Source organism: Tamandua tetradactyla, chromosome 12, assembly GCF_023851605.1.
Source record: "Tamandua tetradactyla isolate mTamTet1 chromosome 12, mTamTet1.pri, whole genome shotgun sequence".
In the NCBI taxonomy this organism is placed as follows: Eukaryota; Metazoa; Chordata; class Mammalia; order Pilosa; family Myrmecophagidae; genus Tamandua; species Tamandua tetradactyla.
This window is the reverse complement of record NC_135338.1, coordinates 7,526,496-7,548,861: the sequence shown is the minus strand read 5'-3', so window position 1 is coordinate 7,548,861 and position 22,366 is coordinate 7,526,496. Positions and strand designations below refer to the sequence as shown.

Below are 22,366 nucleotides of genomic sequence, written 5' to 3'. Positions count from 1 at the left end.
TATGTTTCAATTTAGTTAATTTCATGTCAATAAACATTTGAGTTATTTTGTTGTATCAATTATTTTTTGCTATTATGAATGGTGCTTCTATGAGCATTCATATATATGATTTCTAGAGTATCTGTTCAAGAGTTTCCCCAGAATGTATTTCCAAAAGTGGAAATGCTGGATTAAAAGGAATACAAGTGTTCAACTTCCTAGCTAACATCTAGATAAATTTCTTTAGTGTCACATCTTTACCAACCATCTCAAATAATGTTTTTCAATCCACTGTGTGTAAATGATAAGTCATTGTCAATGTAATTTGTATTTCCCTAAGTAGTAGTGAGGTTGAATACCTTTTCATATGTTTATAATCCATTGGGCTGTCTGCCCTTTTCCTATTGATTTTTTTAAATTCTTTATATCCTCAACTCCAATCCCTCGTCAGTTATATGAATTACAAATATCTTCTCTTGATTTAGGAGTTGTATTTCCACATTATTTATAGTGTCTTTTTTCCAAAAGATACTGTTGTTTTAATGTAGCTTAAGTTATCGGTTTATCTATCCTTTTTACGGCTAACAGTTTTATGTCATATCAAAAAAGATATTAAGTCAGAAAGATACTCTCCTATGATTATTCTCAAGGTATCAGATTTTGTCTGCCACATTTGTCTTTAAAACATATGGAATGGATGTTTGTGTAATGCATAATATCAGGATCTGATTTAATTTTTTTCTATATAGGCAACCAATTGTCCCAGAATTATAAATAAAAAAAGTTTCCTCCACTGCCCTCCAGTTCCATCTCTGTAATATTCAAGGACCCTTCAGTGTCTGTTTCCATGCTCTCTCTTCTGTTCCACTAGCTATTTGAATATCCTGTCTATGACCACATTATATGAATATATAAAGCTATGGTGAAAGCTTCACAAGTCTTCATATCTGCTAGGGCAAGTGTCTGCTTACTCCAATTTATTCTCCAATAGCATGCATTGGCTATTTCTTGAGCTTTGCTATTCCATATAAATTATACAAAAAAAATTTCAAGTTGTTCTGAATTAAAGATATGGAAAAACGAAATAATGAAATTTTATTTGTATTACTTAATTTCTTCAATTTTCTTTGAGTTTCTTCTATTTTATTTTATAACCTAAGGTGGAGACTGCCTCACTCATTAATTTTCAGTCTTTCTTCTTTTATAACAGAAGCTTTAAAGGCTAAAACATTTCCTTTTATCTACCCCTTTATATCTTCATTTCACAAGTTTTGATACAATATTTTCACCATGACTCAGTTCTAAATATTTCTATTCTCTTTATTTCTTCTTTGATACATGTTATTACGAAGTACGTTTTTGAATTTTCAAAAGTATAAGGCAATTTATCTCTTTTATTATTAATTCCTGACTTAATTGCACAGCCATCAGAGAATGAGGACTGCATAATATCAATTATTTGAAAGTTGTTGAGATTGTTTTATGGACTAATTGGTCAATCTTTATAAATTTTCTATGTGCACTTGAAAATAATCTATAGTCTCTAATCATTTTACTTAAATTCATCAATCAGTGCAGAAGAAGCATTTGACAAAATCCAACATCCACTCATAATCAAAAACAAACAAACCCTCCAGCATACTAGAATCAGGGAGTAGCTACTTCAACCTGACAAAGGGCATTTATGAGAAACCTACACAAATATTCCACTTAATCCACTTGTATTGATTGCCATTATTAATATATCTGGATTAGTTCCTTTATTTTTTTTTTAAGTTTTTTTTTTTTTTTTTAACATGGGCAGGCACCAGGAATCGAACCCGGGTCCTCAGGCATGGCAGGCAAGCATTCTTACCTGCTGAGCCACCGTGGCCCGCCCAGTTCCTTTATTTTTATTTGTTCTACTTTTTCTATCCTTCATTTTTCTCCTGTCATGCCCTTTTTTCTAACTGTCTAAATTTTTTCTTATTCTATTTTCCCCCACTACTGGTTTATAAGTTATACACTCTACTTAAATTCTTTCTTCAGTGGTTACTCTTACAATTTTACCATGCATATTTAAGCAAACAAAAAAATCAACTTAATCACAGTCTTGCCACTCACTGAAAAGGTTTTAGAATGCTTTAATTCTGATTTCACCCTCCCAATTTACATTCTGACATTGTCCACTATTTTAGTTCTTTCTTCTTTTCCACTCCACAAATCAGAAACTATTATATTATTTGAAACACAGTGTTTAAGATTTACCAATTTATTTATTCACTAAGCCTACTTGCATCCAGGCCCTTCCTTCTGGGATTATTTTTTCTCCTTCCTGAAGTGAATCCTTCAGGAGTTTCTTTTCTGAAATCAGCTGTCAGTAAACATTTTCATTGTTGCTCATCTAACCATGTTTTTACTTTTCCCTTGTTCTTGAAAACTGTTTTTTGTCTGGGCACATAATTCTAGGTCATCAGTTCATTTCTCTTAGTCCTTTGAACTCATTATTCCCCTGTCATCTGGTTTCCATTTCCATGATTGCTACTGCGAAGTCTATTGTTAGTCTAAATGTTCTTTCTGTATGTAATCTGTCTTTTCCATTGATTGCATGGTTTGTTTGTTTGTTTGTTTGTTTGTTTGTTTCACATGGGCAGGCACCGGGAATCGAACCCGGGTCCTTTGGCATGGCAGGCGAGCATTCTTGTGATTGCATGGTTTTAAAGATTTTTCCCTTTTTCTTCATTATTCTTCAGTTTCACTGCAATATATCTAGGTGAGAGTTTCTCTCTTCTTCACCTTTTTATGGACGTATAACAAACTGTCATTAAATAAAAAGTAAACACCCGTAAGTACATAGCCTAATAAATTATTACAAGCAAACAGACAAGCATTTCCACCTCCCTGATTAAAAAAAAAAAGAATCATCCTACTGCAAAGAAGCCCCATTCATGATTCTCTCACTACTCCAAAGCGAGAGACTGACTTATAACACCAAGAGTTATATTTGTCTGCTTTGGAAATTTATATAAATGGAATCACGAAGTATGTATTTCTTTGTGTCTTGTTTTTTTCACTGTAAGATTCATCCATATTGTTGTATGTAACAGTCATTCATTTCTTTTTATTGCCATATAGTTTTCCATTGTATTAACCACAACTTATTATCTACTGTTGATGGACATTACATTGTTTCAAGTTTTGGACTTTTTCAAATCATGCTGCTGGGATCATCATGTGTGTGCCTTTTGGTGTACTTGTATTTGCGTTTCTGTTGGTCGGTAAGGATTTTTTTTTAATACTGTTTGCTATCTTTTGTATTTTTTGGTCCGTGGATTTATGTGTTGCATCAGGTCTGGAAAATTTTTGCCATTGCCACTAAAAATCTTCCCTCTCTTCCATTTGTTCCATTTTCTCTTACTAGGCTCCTGAATTAAGGTGAGAAGTTCTCACTATCCTCCAGGTAGCTTACCTCTTTCTTCACGTGGTGGCCTAATTTGTTGTCTCCTGTTTGTACTCTCGTTAATGTTTTCAAATCTATCTTCAATTTATTAATTCTCGCTTTTGGCATGATTATTAGCCCATCATTGAAGTTTTCTTCCAACGATTATATTTTCATTTCTAAATGTTTTATTAGATTATTTTTTTAAAAATCTTCCAGGTCATATCTGATAGTTCCTTATTGCTTGCTCATATTTGTGATTTCACCTTTTATTTCTTTAAAACTTTCATGCATAGTTATTCTATGTTCTATATCTGACACTTTTAGCATCTGAGGTACTGGGTAAGGCATGGGCAAATTAATTGTCTTTTCTGCTAACTCTGTCATGATGGTTTGTTTCCTTGTTGGTCTGTGGATCTTTTATCCTTAAGCCATATTTGGTTGACACTAGTCTGTGAGGAGCCTGTGGATCTCAACCGGACATACTTTCCTCCAGGGAGAATTTACTTTTGCTTCTGGAACTCAGGATGCAGTACAAATCTGGACCCGCCTTATCTCCTATGAAAGACATAGATTTAAGAAAGGAATTCCATCTTGCTACTAGCCCAAGTTCAGATGCCTGATCGCAACACTGATAGCATTATCTGAGCCAGAGTACCTTTCCTTCCACTATACCTACTCCTTACAGCCATTCCTGGGGTTTCAACTCATATTTGGGGTATAAGAAGCTGGACAGTAGGGTCCTTGGAGATTTTTTTTTTTACTAATTACAGTTCCATTAGTGCATTAATGTGTTTTACCCAAGATCTAAGTAGTTTGTAATGGTAGGGCCATCAGTCTCCTGTCAGAAGATGAAGTCCAAATAATGTACTTTTCAAAAGCATCCATATAGAACTAATATTAATGAAAGAACTTGGAGAATTTCAGTTAAGAACAGAGACCATCAGGAGATAAGAATAGGATAGATATTGGATAAGTGGAGCTGAAGGGACTGATTGTAAAAATTCAGAAATGGATAGCACAATACTATCTAACTGTAATACAATAATGTTAATACACTGAATGAAGCTGAATGTGAGAATGATAGAGGGAGGAGGGCTGGGGGCACAAATGAAACCAGAAGGAAAGATAGATGATAAAGACTGAGATGGTGTAATCTAGGAATGCCTCAAGTGTACAATGATGATGATTAAATGTACAAATTAAAAAATGTTTTTGAATGAGGAAGAACAAAGGAATGTCAATATTGCAGGATGTTGAAAACAGATGGTAATTCATATTTTAAAGCTTTAACTTATGTGTGAGACTAAAGCAAAAAATGTTTATTTGGTACAAAATTTATATTTTGACTAGTGCATTTCCTAATACAATTCATATGGACAGGTTAATTGAATACCACAAGTACATGGACCCTTGAAAAGGGCATGAGATTGTGTAGGTTTGCCCAGTGTGATGCCCTGATAAATTCCAGAGTGATCTGAACAATGAATAGAGAAGAATTTGCTAAGTCACATTTGGGAGAATGGCAAGAAAGCAGGAAAATTCAAATTCCCCATTTGGAGAATTCCTGATATTCTCACAAGCAGTGGGGACAACCAAAGCAATAGGCCAAACCCTCGATCTTGGGGTTTGGTTATATGAAACTTATCCCCACAAAGGATAGGCTAAGCCTAGTTAAAATTAGGCCTAAGAGTCACCCCCAGAGAACCTCTTTTGTTGCTCAGATGTGGCCTCTCTCTCTCTCTCTCTCTCAGCCAACACAGGAAGCAAACGCAAGGCCCTCTCCCTCTCTATGAGGGACATGACTCCTTGGCAACTTGGGACAGAAATCCTATAATGAGCTGGGACTCAGCATCAAGGGACTGGGAAAACCTTCTTGACTGAAAGGGAAAGAGAGAAATGAGACAAAATAAAGTGTCAGTGGCTGAGAGATTTCAAACACTCAAGAGGTTATCCTGGAGGTTATTCTTACGCATTATACAGATAGTCCCTTTTTAGTTTAAGGTGTATTAGAGAGGCTAGAGGGAAGTGCCTGAAACAGCAGAGCTGTGTTCCAGTAGCCACGTAATTGAAAATGGTTGTATAATGATTTAGCTTTCACAATGTGACTATGTGATTGTGAAAACCTTGCTCTGATGCTCCTTTTATCTATGGTATGGACAGATGAGTAAAAAATAAATAATAAGGAGAACAAATGTTAAAATAAATTGAGTACCAGCCAACACAGCAAGCAGACTCACCATCCTCCCCCTGTCTACGTGGGACATGACTACCAGGGGTGTGGATCTTCCTGGAAGCGTGGGACAGAAATCCCAGAATGAGCTGAGATTCAGCATCAAGGGAATGAGAAAAACTCTAGAATGAGCTGAGACCCAGCATCAAGGGATTGAGAAAACCTTCTTGACCAAAAGGGGGAAGAGGGAAATGAGACAAAATAAAGTGTCAATGGCTGAGAGATTCCAAACAGAGTCGAGAGGTTATCCTGGAGGTTATTCTTATGCATTAAGTAGATATCACCTTGTTATCCAAGATGGAATGGAGAGGCTGGAGGGAACTGCCTGAAAATGTAGAGCTGTGTTCCAGTAGCCATGTTTCTTGATGATGATTGTATAATGATATAGCTTTCACAATGTGACTGTGTGATTGTGAAAACCTTGTGTCTGATGCTCCTTTTATCTGCCTTGTCAACACATGAGAGGAACATATGGAATAAAAATAAATAATAGGGGGAACAAATGTTAAAATAGATTTAGTTTGAAATGCTAGTGATCAATGAAAGGGATCAGTAAGGGATATGGCCTGTAAAATTTTTTTTTTCTGTTTGTTATATTTTTCTGTTGTCTTTTTATTTCTTTTTCTGAATTGATGCTAATGTTCTAAGAAATGATCATGATGATGAATATGCAACTATGTGATGATGTGAATTGCTGAGTGTATGTGTTGGGAATGTTTGTGTTTCTTGTAATTTTTTTTAATTAATAAAAAGTTTTTTAAAAAACCATGGCAAAAAAATAAAAATAAAATAAAATAAATTGAGTAGATTGAAATACTAGTGATCAATGAAAGGGAGTGGTAAGGGATATAGAAAAAAATAGAGGAACAAAGGTTAAAATGTATTGGGTAGGGCGGGCCGCGGTGGCTCAGCGGGCAAGAGTGCTTGCCTGCCATGCCGGAGGACCCCGGTTCGATTCCCGGCCCCAGCCCATGTAAAAAACAAGCAAATAAACAAAAATATAATAAAAATAAAGATGTTTCCCTTTCTTCCTCCCTTCCTTCCTTCCATCCTTCCTTCCTTCTCTGTCTTTCTTTAAAAAAAAAAAAAAAAAATGTATTGGGTAGATGGAAATACTAGTGGTCAATGAGAGGGAGAGGTAAGGGGTATGGTGTATATGAGTTTTTGCTTTTTTCTTTTTATTTCTTTTTCTGGAGTGAAGTAAATGTTCTGAGAAATCATTATGGTGATGAATATACTACTATGTTATGATATTGTGAGCCACTGATTATGCACCAGGTGTGGAATGTTCATATGCTAAGAATGTTCGCATTTGTGTTTTGTTTTGTTAATAAAAATGAAAAATAAAAATAAAGCATCCATATAACTATTTGAAGTTGGTCCAACAAGTTGAGTAAGATCATTTATTGGCCTTTCAAACTATAAATGCATCTATACTCTGGGGTGCATTTTGAAATTAGATAAACTCTCAATTTTTCTCATCAAATATTACTTCTGCTTTAAGTTCTGTTGTTAATTTATTCAGTTGCATTTTTTTATAAAGCCCCAACAGAGTGATTTTTTAAAACTTCCCATATTAATCTATCCAAATTTCTTGAACTTTTAATTAAATTTAAAACTTCCCATTGGCTCTATAATTGTAAACATAACAATTAAAAACTCCTTCCAGTCTAGTCATAATATTTAAAAGGTACACACACAAGAAAATAAAAAGGATACAAAAGCACAAGTGGCAAAATCTTTTGGATGCAACCCAAGATTCAGACAAAGGTTTAAATAAGGCTTTTTTCATTTAATATTACTTTCTTTAAATTAGAGGATTCTGCTCTGATATCATCTCCTATACCTGGTTAGCAAGCTAAAAAGACCAGTCTACCTAACTGCCCTCACATATAATGGTCACTATGCAACCCTTTCCAGCTTTGACCCCATATAACTGGTACATTCTCCATTATCTTCTATATGTCCTACCCCAAATTAAATTGAATTATCCTGGTAGATAGAACCCTAGAGCAATAATTATAAGTTCTAGAGTCTAACTTCCGTTCATTGAACAACTCACTTTTGATTCAGATGACAGCATTTATGCGTTTCCCTGTGGAAAATGAGACTACAGCAATACTTATATTTCTCGAGGGTGCTATGAAGGGAAATGTAAATGCTACGTTAATAATGTATTTATAAAATCTGCGTGATCTGGAATAAATCCTTTCTCTTTGGCAACTTAGAAGTCTTAAAGGAACATTTACTTAAAACAACATATAAAATGTGTATATGAAAATCATAATGCACTCAAAAGATAAATTATGGGTTGATTACTCATTTTTAAAAATTTCCTCAAAAGTAGATTACCCCTTCAAAATTTAAAAAATGACTCAACTTAATTGAAAATGAGGTTTACATATTAATTTATGAAAATGTGCTTGTTTTATCATACCTGTGTACATTTATTTCCTTGATCCTTTGACTGAGCCATATTCTCTATCTTTTGAGCGTGGACAGTTATCTTCTGCTGCTGGCGTCTGGGCATTTATTCAGATTTCTCTTGGTGTTGGACCCAGCAAGGTTGTAATATTTTTCTGTGAAATCTCTGGGTTCTGTTTTTCTTATCCTGCCCAGTAGGTGGCGCTCGTGGCACATGTTTCTCTGCGGGTCCCACCAGTAAAAGGTGCTGTGGGACCTTAAACTTTGGAAAACTCTCGCCGTCCTGGGGGTTCGCTAGCCGAAGCGGCTTGAGCCGGCCCGGGGTCCGAACGCAGGGAGGGTGTCCGAACGCAGGGAGGGTTGCTGGTCGCCGCAGCCAGGGAAAGAGCCCATCCGAATTTCCTTGTCGGCCCTGGGCAACAAGCGTGGCGGGAGGGCGCCAGCGGCAGCGGCCCGCCCGAGAGAGTGCACGTTCCCCGGGAGTCACGGGTTTGGAAGGGGCCTCCCCCACCCGTCACCGTTCTCCGTGGCCTGGGGGTTTCCGATCCAATTCTCTCAGTTGGTCCGGGGGCTGCGCGTGGTTTGGGTGCCAGCCGTCTTTGTTTCAGGGGACCGCCTCTCCAATTCTCCCAGCCGGCCCGGGAAGGGGGAAGGGAGTAACTCCAGCCGCTTGCCACCCCGCCCGGTAAGGCCCGCGCGCCTCGGCGATCTCACCCGAGCTGCTTCTCTCAGCCAGCCAGCCGTTCCAGGATGGGGTACGCTGTCTTTTTTATCTCTGTTGTGGCTTTGGGCGCTTTCTGTATCGTTTCTACTCCCCTAGTAGGTGTCCTGGAGAAGAAACTAAGATCCGCGCGTCTTACTAAGCCGCCATCTTCCAGGAAGTCCATTTATTTCCTTGAAAGCAGAGATTCTGTCTTACTCATCTCCGTGCCCCAATCCCCAGGATTAAGCATTGTGACTTGCACAAAATAAGCCCTCAATATGTTAACTGAACAAAAACAAACTGAACAAGGGAAGTCCAATAAGACTATACATAGATTTCTTAGCAGGAACCATGAAGGACAGAAGACAGTGGTATGATATATTTAAGATACTAAAAGAGAAAAACTGCCAATCAAGAATTCTTCAGCCAGCAAAATTGTCCTTCAAAAATGAGGGGGAGGGCGGGCCATGGTGGCTCAGCAGGCAGAGTTCTCGCCTGCCATGCCGGAGACCCGGGTTCTAGTCCTGGTGCCTGCCCATGTCAAAAAATTAAAATAAAAAATAAAAAATGAGTGGGAAATTAAAACATTTTCAGACAAAAAGTTACTGAGAGAAATGTGATCAAGAGACTGGCTTTGCAAGAAATACTAAAGGGAGCACTAGAGACAGATAGGAAGACAGAAGAGAGAAGTGTGGAGAAGAGTGTAGAAATGAGGACTAACAGAAAAGGTAAAATGAAGAAAAAGTAGATATGACATATAAAATCCAAAAGGCAAAATGGGAGAAGAAAGCACTGCCCTTAGAGTAATAACACTAAATGTTAATGGATTAACCCCCCCCCCAATTAAAAGACATAGACCTGCAGAATGGATTAAAAAACAGGACCCATCTATATGTCATATATAAGGAAACACATCTTAGACCCAGGGTTAAACACAGGTTGAAAGTGAAAGGTTCAGAAAAGATATTTCATGCAAACAACAATCAGAAAAGAGCAGGAGTAGCTATACTAATATCCAACAAATTAGACTTCAAATGTAAAACAGTTAAAAGAGACAAAGAAGGACACTACCTATTAATAAAAGGAACAATTCAACAAGAAGACATAACAATCATAAATATTTATGCACTGAGCCTGAGTGCTCCAAAATACCTGAGGCAAATACTGAAAACACTGAAAAGAAAAATAGACACATTTACCATAATAATGGAGACTTCAATTCCCCGCTCTCATCAATGGACAGTACCTCTAGACAGAGGATCAATAAAGAAACAGAGAAGTTGAATAATACATAAATGAGCTAGATGTAACAGACATTTATAGAACATTACACCACACAACAGCAGGATATACCTTTTTCTCAAGTGCTCATGGATCATTCTCAAGGATAGACCATATGCTGAGTCATAAAGAAAGTCTCAATAAATTTAAAAAGACTGAAATCATACAAAATACTTTCTCAGACCATAAAGGAATGAAGTTGGAAATCAATAACAAGCAGAGGGCCAGAAAATTCACAAATATATGAGGCTCAACAACACACTCTTTTTTTTTTTTTTTTTTTTTTTTTTTTTTTTTTTTTAAGGAAAGACAGAGAGAAGGAAAGAAGGATAGAAGGAAGGAAGGAAGGAAGAAAGGGAAACATTTTTAAACATTTTCTTGTTTTTATTGTATTCTGTTTCTCCGTTTTTGTTACATGGGCTGGGGCCGGGAATCGAACCGAGGTCCTCCGGCATAGCAGGCAAGCACTTTGCCCGCTGAGCCACCGCGGCCCGCCCAACAACACACTCTTAAACAATCAGTGGGTCAAAGAAGAAGCTACAAGATAAATCAGTAAATATCTTGAAGCAAATGAAAATGAAAACACAACATATCAAAATGTATGGGATGCAGCAAAGGCCGTGCTAAGAAGGAAATTTATTGCCCTAAATGCCTAAATAAAGAAAGAATAAAGAGCAAAAATTGAAGAGTTAAAATGTTGACTTGAAAGAACTAGAGAAAGAATAGCAAACTAACCCCAAAACAAGGAAAATGAAAGAAATAACAAAGATTAGAGCAGAAATAAATGAAATTGATAACATGGAAACAATCGAAAAAATCAACAAAACCAGAAGTTGGTTCTATGAGAAAATCTATAAGATAGAAGGACCCTTAGCGAGGTTGACGAACAGAAGAAGAGAGAGGATGCAAATAAAGTCAGAAATGGAAGAGGAGACATAAGCACTGACCTTGCAGAAATAAAGGAGGTAATGAGAGGATACTATGAACAACTTTATGCTAATAAACTAGACAATGTAGATGAAATCAACAACTTCCTAGAAAGGCATAAACAACCAACATTGACTCGAGAAGAAATAAACAACCTCAACAAACCAATCACAAGTCAAGAAACTGAGGCAGTCATTAAGAAGCTCCCAAAAAAGAAAAGTCCAGGACCAGATGGCTTCACATGTGAATTCTACCAAACATTCAAGAAAGAATTAGTACCAATTCTGCTCAAACTCTTCAAAAAAATTGAAGAGGAGGGAAGGCTACCTAACTCATTCTATGAAGCTAACATCACCCTCATTCCAAAGCCAGAGAAAGATATTACAAGAAAAGAAAATTGCAGACCAATATCTCTAATGAATATAGATGCAAAAATCCTCAACAAAATTCTTGCAAATCGAATCCAGTAACACATCAAAAGAAGCATACACCATGACCAAGGAGGATTCATCCCAGGTACGCAAGGATGGTTCAACATAAGAAAATCATTTAACATAATACATTATATCAACAAATCAAAGCAGAAAAACCACAGATCATCTTGATTGATGCAGAAAAGACATTTGACAAAATTCAACACCCTTTCTTGTTGAAACACTTCAAAGGATAGGAACAAAAGGGAACTTCCTAAATATGATAAAGGGAATATATGAAAAACCCACAGCTAACATCATCCTCAATGGGTAAAAACTGAAAACTTTCCCCCTAAGATCAGGAACAAGACAAGGATGTCCACTACCACCACTGTTATTCAACATCGTGTTGGAAGTTCTAGCCAGAGCAATTAGACAAGAGAAAGAAACACAAGGAATCAAAATTGGAAAGGAAGAAGTAAAACTCTCACTGTTTGCAGATGATATGATACTACATGTCGAAAACGCTGAAAAATCCACAGCAAAACTACTAGAGCTAATAAATGAGTACAGCAAAGTGGTAGGTTACAAGTTCAACACTCAAAAAATCTGTAGTGTTTCTATACAATAGTAATGAACAATCTGAGGGGGAAATCAAGTAAAAAATTCCATTTACAATTGCAACCAAAAGAATAAAATACCTAGGAATAAATTTAACTAAAGATACAAAAGACCTATACAAAGTAAACTACAAGAAATTGTGAAAAGAAATCACAGAAGACCTAAATAGATGGAAGGGCATACTGTGTTCATGGATGGGAAGACTGAATATAGTTCAGATGTCAATTCTACCTAAATTGATTTATTGATTCAATGCAATACCAGTTAAAATTCCAGAAACAGAAAAACCAATAACCAAATTCATCTGGAAGGGCAGGGTGCCACGAATAACTAAAAATATCCTGAGAAAGAAAAATGAAATCAGAGGTCTCACACTACCTGTCTGTAAGGCATAGTACAAAGCTACAGTGGTTAAAAGAGCATGATACTGGCATAAAGAAAGATATACTAACCAATGGAATCGAACAGAGTGTTCAGATATAGACACTCTCATCTATGGACAACTGATCTTCGATAAGGCAGTCAAGCCAAATCACCTGGGACAGAAAAGTCTCTTCAATAAATGGTGCTTGGAAAACTGGATATCCACATGCAAAAGAATGAAAGAGGATCCATAACTCACAGCCTATATAAAAATTAACTCAAAATGAATCAAAGACCTATAATTAGATCTAAAGCCATAAAACTGTGAGAAGAAAATGTAGGGAAATATCTTATAAATCTTATAATAGGAGGCGATTTCCTAGACCTTACACCCAAAGCACAAGCATTGAAGAAAGAAATGGGAACTCCTCAAAATTAAACACTTTTGTGCATCAAAGAACTTCGACAAGAAAGTAAAAAGACAGCCTACACAATGGGAGACAACATTTGGAAACAATGTATCAGATAAAGGTCTAGTATCCAAAACATATAAATAGATTGTTCAACTCAACAGCAAAAAGACAGAGAACCCATTTACAAAGTGGGAAAAAAGTCTTGGACAGACACTTCTCAGAAGAAGAAATACAAATGGCCAAAAGGCAAATGAAGAGATGCTCAATTTCCCTGGCTATTAGGGAAATGCAAATCAAAACCACAATGAGATATCATCTCACACCCACCAGAATGGCCATTATCAATAAAACAGAAAATGACAAGTGCGGGAGAGGATGTGGAGAGAGGCACACTTATCCACTGTTGGTGGAAATGTCAAATGGTACAACCGCTGTGGAAGGCAGTTTGGTGGTTCCTCAGAAGCTAAGTATAGAATTGCCATAACACCCAGCAATACCATTGCTAGGTATCTACTCAGACGACATGAAGGCAAAGAAACAAACAGACATTTGTATACAAATGTTTATAGCAGCATTATTTACAATTGCCAAGAGATGGAAACAGCCCAGATGTCCATCAACAGACGAGTGGCTGAACAAGCTGTGGTATATACATACGGTGGAATATTATGCAGCTGTAAGTAGAATAAAGTTATGAGGTATGCAACAATATGGATGGACCTTGAGAACATTATGCTGAGTGAAAGTAACCAGAAACAAAAGGACAAATACTGTATGGTCCCACTGATATGAACTAACATTAATGAATGAACTTGGAGAATTTCATTTAAGAACAGAGACCATCAGGAAATAAAAATAAGGTAGATATTGGGTAAATGGAGCTGAAGGGATACAGACTGTGCAACAGAACTGATAGCAAAAATTCAGAAATGGATAGCACAATACTACCTAACTGTAACACAATAAAGTTAATACACTGAATGAAGCTGAATGGGAGAATGATAGAGGGAGAAGGCTGGGGGCACAAAAGAAATCAGAAAGAAAGACGATAAAGACTGAGATGGTATAATCTAGGAATGCCTCGAGTGTACAATGATTGTGACTAAATGTACAAATCAAAAAATGTTTTTGCATAAAAACGAACAAAGGAATGTCAATATTGCAGGTTGGTGAAATAGATGGTCATTCATAATTTAAAACTTTAACTTACATGTGAGACTAAAGCAAAATATGTTTATTTGGTACAAAATTTATATTTTGACTGGTGCATCTCCTAATATAACTTATCTGGACAGTTTATATAAGTTAAGTTTGTAACTTATCTGAACACGATAAGTATACGGACCTCCAGTAGGGCATGAGATTTTTAGTTTTGTCCAGACTGATGCACCAATAAATCCCAGAGTGATTTCAACAGTGAATTAAAAAGTATTTGCAAAGTTCCCTTGGGGGAATGGTAAGAAAGAGGGAAAATTCAACTTCCCCATTTGGAGAAGGCCTGATATTCTCACAAGCAGTGAGGACAACCAAAGCAATAGGCTAAGCCCCCAATCTTGGATTTGTTCATATGAAACTTAACCCTGCAAAGGATAGGCTAAGCCTACTTAAAATTAGGCCTAAGAATCACCCCCCAAAAAATCTCTTTTGTTGCTCAGATGTGGCCCCTCTCTCTCAGCCAACACGATAAGCAAATGCACTGCCCTCCTCCTCTCTACGTGGGGCATGACTCCCAGGAGTGTAAACCTCCCAGGCAACATGGGACAGAAATCCTAGAATGAGCTGGGGACTCAGCATCAAAGGATTGAGAAAACCTTCTCGACCAAAAGGGGGAAGAGGAAAATGAGACAAAATAAAGTGTCAGTGGCTGAGAGATTTCAAACAGAGTCGAGAGGTTATCCTGGAGGTTATTCTTATGCATTATATAGATATCCCCTTTTTAGTTTAAGGTGTATTAGAGAGGCTAGAGGGAAGTGCCTGAAACTGTAGAGCTGTGTTCCAGTAGCCTTGTTTCTTTAAGATGACTGTATAATGTTATAGCTTTCGCAATGTGACTGTTTGATTGTGAAAACCTTGCTCTGATGCTCCTTTTATCTACGGTATGGACAGATAAGTTAAAAATATGGATTAAAGATAAATAAATAATAGGGGGAACAAATGTTAAAATAAATTGGGTAGAGAGAAATTCTAGTGGTCAATGAGAGGGAGGGGTAAGGGGTATGGTATGTATGAGTTTTTTCTTTTTTCATTTTATTTCTTTTTCTGAAGTGATGTAAATGTTCTGAGAAATGATCATGGTGATGAATATACAACTATGTAATGATATTGTGAGCCACTGATTGCACACCAAGTATGGAATGTTCATACATTAAGAATGTTTGTGTTTAATAAAAAAAATTTTTAATTTAAAAAAAAAGAATGTGCTGCATATTGACTGCTTTTATTAACAAAAATTAAAAAAAAAAAAAAACCGAACATCTTAATTCATTATCTTCCTCTTCAAAATAAGTAGTAATGCCTTTATGGGGCTCCAGTATAGTTTTTATTAATCTATGTTATATAAATGCATCCAGTGAGTATGATATCAACTGTTAAAGGAAAATCCATCTAAACGTTTTTGTCACACTGAGGGAGGAGAGGGTACCAAAAAGGAATGACCCTGTACAAATCAATTTCAATAATGTTTTTCATGAAAGATTCCCCCCGCCATTTTTCTCTCTTTTCCTCCCTCTTCCCACCACCTCCCACCCCCACTCCACCCCCTCTTTTCCTCTCCTCACACCCTGGATACCCAAGGTAGGTTTAAAGAATCATTTAAGTTTATTGAGTTCCTCTTACTTAATTGTGTGCAGATGTTTCTATGTATTCCAATGAGAAGAAAGTGAAATAATATTCAACTTCTCAATGGGACCCAAAAAATCCAAGGAAATTCCTACTGAATATCTAGCAGAATATGATTGAGAACCATTGCTTCATTCACATTAAAAGTGCTCAGTGTCAGGCCCAAAATAAGCACTGAACTTAAAACAGTAGCAACAGTAAGTAGGTCAAGTCAAGTAGGAAGGAGCTCCATTAAATCAGATGATGGTCCTAAAACCATGCACTCATTCACCAGCCACCCTGTACCTAGCCTGCCTACAGCTGGGACACTACAAGGCAGAAGGATCTGACCCTGCCCTTAAGGAAAGTCCTAAGAGTTCATTTAAGAGGTCAGGAACAATGACCATTTGGTAATGGAGGGTAATTGTGATGGCAGCACAATATTGCATTTTTAATTAAATCACTGAATTGTACACATGAAAGTGGTTAAAGTGGGAAATTTTGTGTTGTATGCATGTTATCACCATAAAAAAAATTTTTAAAAGAGGTCAGGAACAGATGATCGGCGGCTGGGTGGCAGATTTATCTGGCATGTGAATAACATTAAAAATAAAGCAGGATAGGCAAACACTTGAATAGGTTCTGAACACCAAAAAAACTCAGAAGATTTCACATAAAAATAATAATTTTCAGCTATCTTGGAAAAATTCTTGGAGCTGACATCACGAAGCTCACATTCTCCTCCTGGCAACAGTTTGGAGAGAATCTGTCTGGACCAGAGGACGTGAGTGCTTTCGCTGCAATCCACATACCACTCCCAAGTGTCTTATGCAGCTTCCTCTTTGCTTACTTACGTTATCTCCCTGGCCCCTGACGTATGGTTGCACAGAGGCGATCTGAATATTTAATTACAATAATTAATATAAAGTAGCACACGGTAAATGATAAATAATGCAGTTTTAGGGAAATTAGGTCATCAATCATAAAACAACTCATTTATTATATATTTACTCCATACCTAAAAGTATGTTAAGAACGTTACATGCAAGATTTCATTTTATCCTCACAACTAGCCAAGAGATAGAAACATCAATATCACTCTTAACAGATGGGAAAACGGAGGCCTAAAGATGTTAAATAATCTGCTCAAGATCACAATGCTTATTTGCGACCGAGCCAGGACTTAAATTCAAGTTGTGTATTTGGGACTGGAACTAGAGCTATTTGCCACTAGCTTGCACTGCTCAGCGCTGTAAGCTGGGTACTGAGAGGCTCATAGAGGAAGATGAGTTTGAACTGAACTGTTTCTGTTTCTCTTTCCTGTCCACTTTTAATTTAACTTCACAGTCTTTTGTTTATGCAGTTGTGTAGCTCTTGAGTATTACTGATCATACAATGTGATGTAATGACCTATTATCATATAGGTGTGTTTTCGCATGGTGAGAAGAGTATCATATTTTCATTCCTTTAACAAGGGTGGGATCTCCTCTGGTGGGTGATGTGCACAGGTGGGTAATCATGATGGTTGTCTGGCTATCAGTTGCCTAAGGGCAGTAGGTGTGCCCTTCAACCAGGAAACCAGGCAAAGAGAGCACATATGTAGGGAAGGGTCCCCTACTTAGACGTGGGCCTTAGAGAAAACTGCACCTTAGTCTTGCCTCTTCCATATGGGGACAAGGACAGGGAGTAGAAAATAGGTTATTTTCTGTTCAGAATACAAGCCAAGAGCTGAGAGGCTGGAATACCTGGCAAAGTGCCTACACAATTGCTCTGGTGCTTTGAGGACGAAATATTAAAAAAACCCTTCTTAGAGCATTGATGGAAAAGGGCCCAAGAGCCCTGAGAGCTCATTAGCTAAAGTAAGATTAGAGAGAAATGTGTACTCCGTGAGCCTAATCCTCTTTATGTTTCTTTTATTATTTTGGTTTATTTACTTTATGTCTGCTTAGGTTTAAGCCAAGTGTTTTAAAATTTTCTACTAATTTCAGTTGAAACAAGTGAGGGAGCTTTCATTTATGCACGAGCCAGATTTTTAAGAGGAACTAGAATTCCCCCAGACAGCATGCAAAACAGACACTGAGAAAATCCAGGGAGAGTACCGGGCCTCTGCCCATCTGGAGAGTCTCATCCTTGTACTAAAGCCTTGGTGATTTTTTCACACTGCTTTTACAGAAGAAGAAATTTTTGAAGACTCTGTTTTTGTCTGGAAATAAAAAACAACATAGAAAGAGGTACCACGGCCGAAGAAGAAAAAAGTCACTACTAAATGTAGGCAGAATCGGTGCAAATCTTTTAGGACAAATTTAATGTTTGCAAACATGATGCTTTTTAAAATCTTGTAAGACCCCTCAAATTGATGCATTACACTTTTCTTCTAATCATCCCTTTGGGGGATATAAATGCATTTAAGTGCTAAGAGGTAGCCTGATACCAAGAGAACTTCATGGTTATGAATACAGTCTGATAAAGTGCAATTGAGGATAATCTTACCTTGTTTTGTACATTTATACGGTTTGTAATTTTCCTGTACTCCAATGCAATAAAAGTATCATTGGAAAAAAAGTCAAAGGATACTTATATGTGTCTATCCTCCTTTTTAACAATCATGCCTCATAAAACATAACTTTATTTTCTGCAAACATCTAAATAGACTTTTGAAATCTCCACAGCCCATTGAGCTGTTCCAAGCTACATATTTGCTTCAGCTGCATGAAAACCACCACAAGTAGAAAGCCTGGCTTGTACCAGTACTCACAAGGATTCTCAACCCTACAGCATCAGCCCAAATTAAACATTCAGAGCGAATCCTTTTGCCTGAGATTCCCAGCAGCCCCCTCAACAGAGACAGGGTACAATTTCCTATAAATCAGATATTTGCTAGCCTAGGCACCTGGTGCTCTGGAGGCTGGGAACTTGGCTGCCGCTTAAGTCTCTTCTTTTTTAAAAACTAGTCTCGGGCAAGCCACGATGGCTCAGCAGGCAGAGTTCTCACCTGCCATGCTGGAGACCCGGGTTCAATTCTTGGTGCCACCTATGTAAAAAAAAAAAAACAACTAGCCTTAAGGAGAGTGCAAGGGTAGTTCAGCTGTAGAATTCTTACCTGCCATGTGGGAGACCCAGGTTCGATTCTCCACCTGTGTATTTCCCAAAAAACAAACAAGCAAACAAACAAGAATTCAACAAATGGTGCTGCAATAAGAGGATACTCACATGGAAAAATAATGAAATGCAACCCCCACCATACAGCATAAAAAAAAAAAAAAACTAGTCTTAAGACGTAATTCATCTAACCAATAAACTAAATAAGAAAAATTTGCATGATTATATGTCTCTAAAATAATTTATTGCTAGTGTGGTATGTGTGTGATATCTATTCAGCACCCTTTAGAATTTTCCCCATATTTTTGGATTTCCCACGACTTATTTTTAATAAATATAAATAAAGCAAACATATACAAATCTATATGTACAAATACCACCCTCCCTGAATGTGCACACACACGTAGGCTATACACAGGCATATATATCAATTCCCTGATTCTCTAAGCTGGAGCTAAGCTCTCTCTCTCCTAACTCTCATAGTTTTTTTTTTCCTGTAATTTTCTTGCAATTTCTACTGTGCATTTGGTTATTTATGTACTTGTCTTACTGCTTTTACTAAAATTTATGCTCCCAAAAAAGCAAGATTTACTTCCAATTCTTCTTCATGTTATCTGAATTCCCAAACAAATATTTGTTAAGCACACACACAAATAAATGAATAAATGAAACAGCTAAATACATACACAGCTTGTAAAACTTGAAATGTCTTCAAGAACCATTAAGTATAATTCTATGAATGTCTAAGGGTAAGCTTAGTCAGCGATGCTTACTTTCTGATGCTGAGCAACAAAAGCACACACACACACACACACACACATACACAAATGGGGGGAATCAATCTAAAGCATGGTTTAGTTAATTGTGATTATACCAGTAAATGAATACCATAAGAGAAGAACAAAGTTTAGCATGAATGCCAATTATCTTTCTTCAACCACAGAATTTGTGAACAAAGCTGTATGATGCAATACAGCACAATATTGATTTTAAATAACTCTGACCTTCCATTAGCTACTGGTAGCAAGCAATGTGCTGACCATTCTGAATGCAATGCAATTTACGGCACTACCCTACAGAGCATATAGGCACTTAAAAACAGAGCTCTGACAATAAGAGAACATAAATATGCCATAAACTGCCATAAACTCCTGAGAGAGCATAGTGATTTCAGGACAAGGCAACAAAGCAACTTACCATAAGAGGCAACTGATACATCACCAGCAATTCTATACTTCATAAATCTGTTCACATAAGACAGTGAAAATGATGCAAAGTTGAAAAAACTTTGAAAAAAAATTGCTTGTTCTTCCCTAACACATTGACAATAAGTATAAGATGTTTCATGTGTTCATGTTTATAGAGTTATAAAATGCAAGTGTTTTATTAAAGCTCCATTACTGTTGCCAGGACAGGCATGGGGGCGGGGGGCAATTCCAGCCTTTAACCACCACTAAAATCAAATGAAGGGCATATTCCATCAAAACACTCTTTTCTACTCCTTCCCCACTTATACATAATGCAAGTGGCTCAGTCATTGGTACAAAATTAAATCAGTGCAAGCATTTGCAAAAACAGGAGCATTCTTTTTTTTATTTATATTTTTTATTTTACATGGGCAGGCACCGGGATCGAACCCAGGTCCTCTGGCATGGCAGGTCAGCATTCTTGCCTGCTGAGCCACCGTGGCCCGTCCAACAAGAGCATTCTTAACATAATTAGAGTGGACATTCTGAAGCTCACAGTTCAATATCACAAGGAACAGTGGACGTTCTAGTCTATAATTCTCAACTTGTCTTTAATATATAGACCACCTAACAGCAACCAAACGTAAACAATATAATGTGCTTTTACAAATTCGGCCTCATTATGAACTTGAATCCTCTTTTTCATGCATCCATTCTAGCTGCCTTCTGAGTTGAAAAGGCACATGAAAATTAGGAAAATTATAAGAAAATACTCTCTGAAAAGAAGTGCTTCTCGAGAAGACCAGAAAACCTGATTTTGTGAATTAAAGCGCAGATGAAGACCAGACACTTCTCCCATAAAAATTATATGAACTCGTAAGTATGCTCGGTGGAGTTATTAAAGAAAAATACCTCTGAAACGTTCCCCTAATACCACTTAAAACAGGCTTTTCCCAATTTTTTTTTTCATTCACCAATAAAAGAGACTAAGTATCTTGATCTCAGTACCAAATGCGAGGCCATCGCCCTGCCAAAAAGGTATGCTTTATCACTCAGATGAAGGTATGCTTTTCAAACACGAATTTCTTCTGAAATTCCCATGTTATCAGAAGTGAGGATCCCCAGAACTGTGACACAGCTAGGAGCTCTAGATAAGAAAGGAGAGGAAATTAAAAGGCACTGTAAATATATATTAAAAGTACTCTCTGAGGACTGCAGAAAACATCCATTAAATTTAAATACACAGGGCAGGCCACAGTGGCTCAGGAGGCAGGAATGCCTGCCTGCAATGCCAGAGGACCTGGGTTTGATTCCCAGTGCCTGCCCATGTTAAAAAAAAAAAAAATTTAAATACACACACACACACACACACACACACACACACGAAGGCAGGAAAACAGATGTCACTGAAATCAATCAAACAAGGGACCGCATAATGACAGATTTCTGCCCCGTGGTTGCCACCTGGCTAGGAAAAGATGTCAAAAGTGCAATCTTTGAAAACGGCCTTTGAAAACCAAGGAAAACTCCGTTAGAAAAGGGAAAAAAAACTCAAGTCAAATGTTACATTTTCTCTCATTTTTAAAACATCAAGGTATTTTTTTCAAAGTTAACCATGGGGTGCATGGGTGGTTCAGTGTTAGAATACTCGTCTTCCATGCAGGAGACCCAGGTTTGATTCCGGACCATGCACCGCCCCCCGACCACCACCAAAAAAGGTAACCATGACTTCTCCTTTGGAATTAAAATTAAAACAATTTAAAAATCTCCATGTGCCAAAAACATATATATTTCTTCAGCAAATCAATTACCATGAGTTTGTTCTATGAGGCCTGTAACCAATAGGCCATTTAAAACAAATGAAGAAATGGGAATTGTTTGGTTTAATGGCAGGGGATTAACGGCCGCAACACTCATTCTGTGATGCCCACAGAAAGACAGGAAGTAGAACCAGTCACACTGAGAATCCAAGTTCTCCAAAGCAGAGTGATAAACTGGCCCCGATGCATCCTGGGAGAGCCTGGGCCAATCCACCCTGTCCCCCGACTGTCTAATCAGGGCAGGAGGGCCACCACGTGCCTTCCCTTTTCCCAGCAGCCGGAAGGTACAGACACTGACTTTCACACACTAAGGAGTCAGAGCTGGGGTGGGAGGGAGGATAATCAAAACCTCAAGCATCAGATCTGGGAAATCTGTGTGGTTTTTTCCCATGGGCAGGCACCGGGAATCGAACCCGGGTGGCTGGCATGGCAGGAGAGAACCGGAAATCTGTTTTTAAATTCCTAACTCCTGGAGGGGCCACCGTGGCTCAGCAGGCAGAGTTCTCTTCTGCCATGCCAGAGACCCAGGTTCGATTCCTGGTGCTGCCCACGCCAAAAAATTCCTATCTCCTGCATGTGCTGGGAAACCTAGTATCTGGCACAACAAAGACCTACAAAAATAGATTTTTCTGAATGCTAAAGTAATAATTCTCCCCGCTGTGGAACTA

The 22,366-nt window shown here is 37.6% G+C and overlaps 1 protein-coding gene and 1 long non-coding RNA gene across 5 annotated transcripts in view; both read right to left on the bottom strand.

Annotated features, from left to right (window-relative positions):
- The window catches only part of ARMH4 (armadillo like helical domain containing 4), a 170,491-nt gene that overhangs the window by 122,913 nt on the left and 25,212 nt on the right, over nucleotides 1–22,366 (bottom strand). The gene's annotated exons all lie outside the window — the stretch shown is intronic.
- LOC143651199 (uncharacterized) lies at nucleotides 1,638–21,061 on the bottom strand. The gene is made up of 3 exons (XR_013159906.1): nucleotides 19,889–21,061; nucleotides 18,693–18,726; nucleotides 1,638–2,776 (listed from the first exon to the last, which is right to left on the bottom strand). It is a non-coding gene; the product is annotated as an uncharacterized LOC143651199 (long non-coding RNA).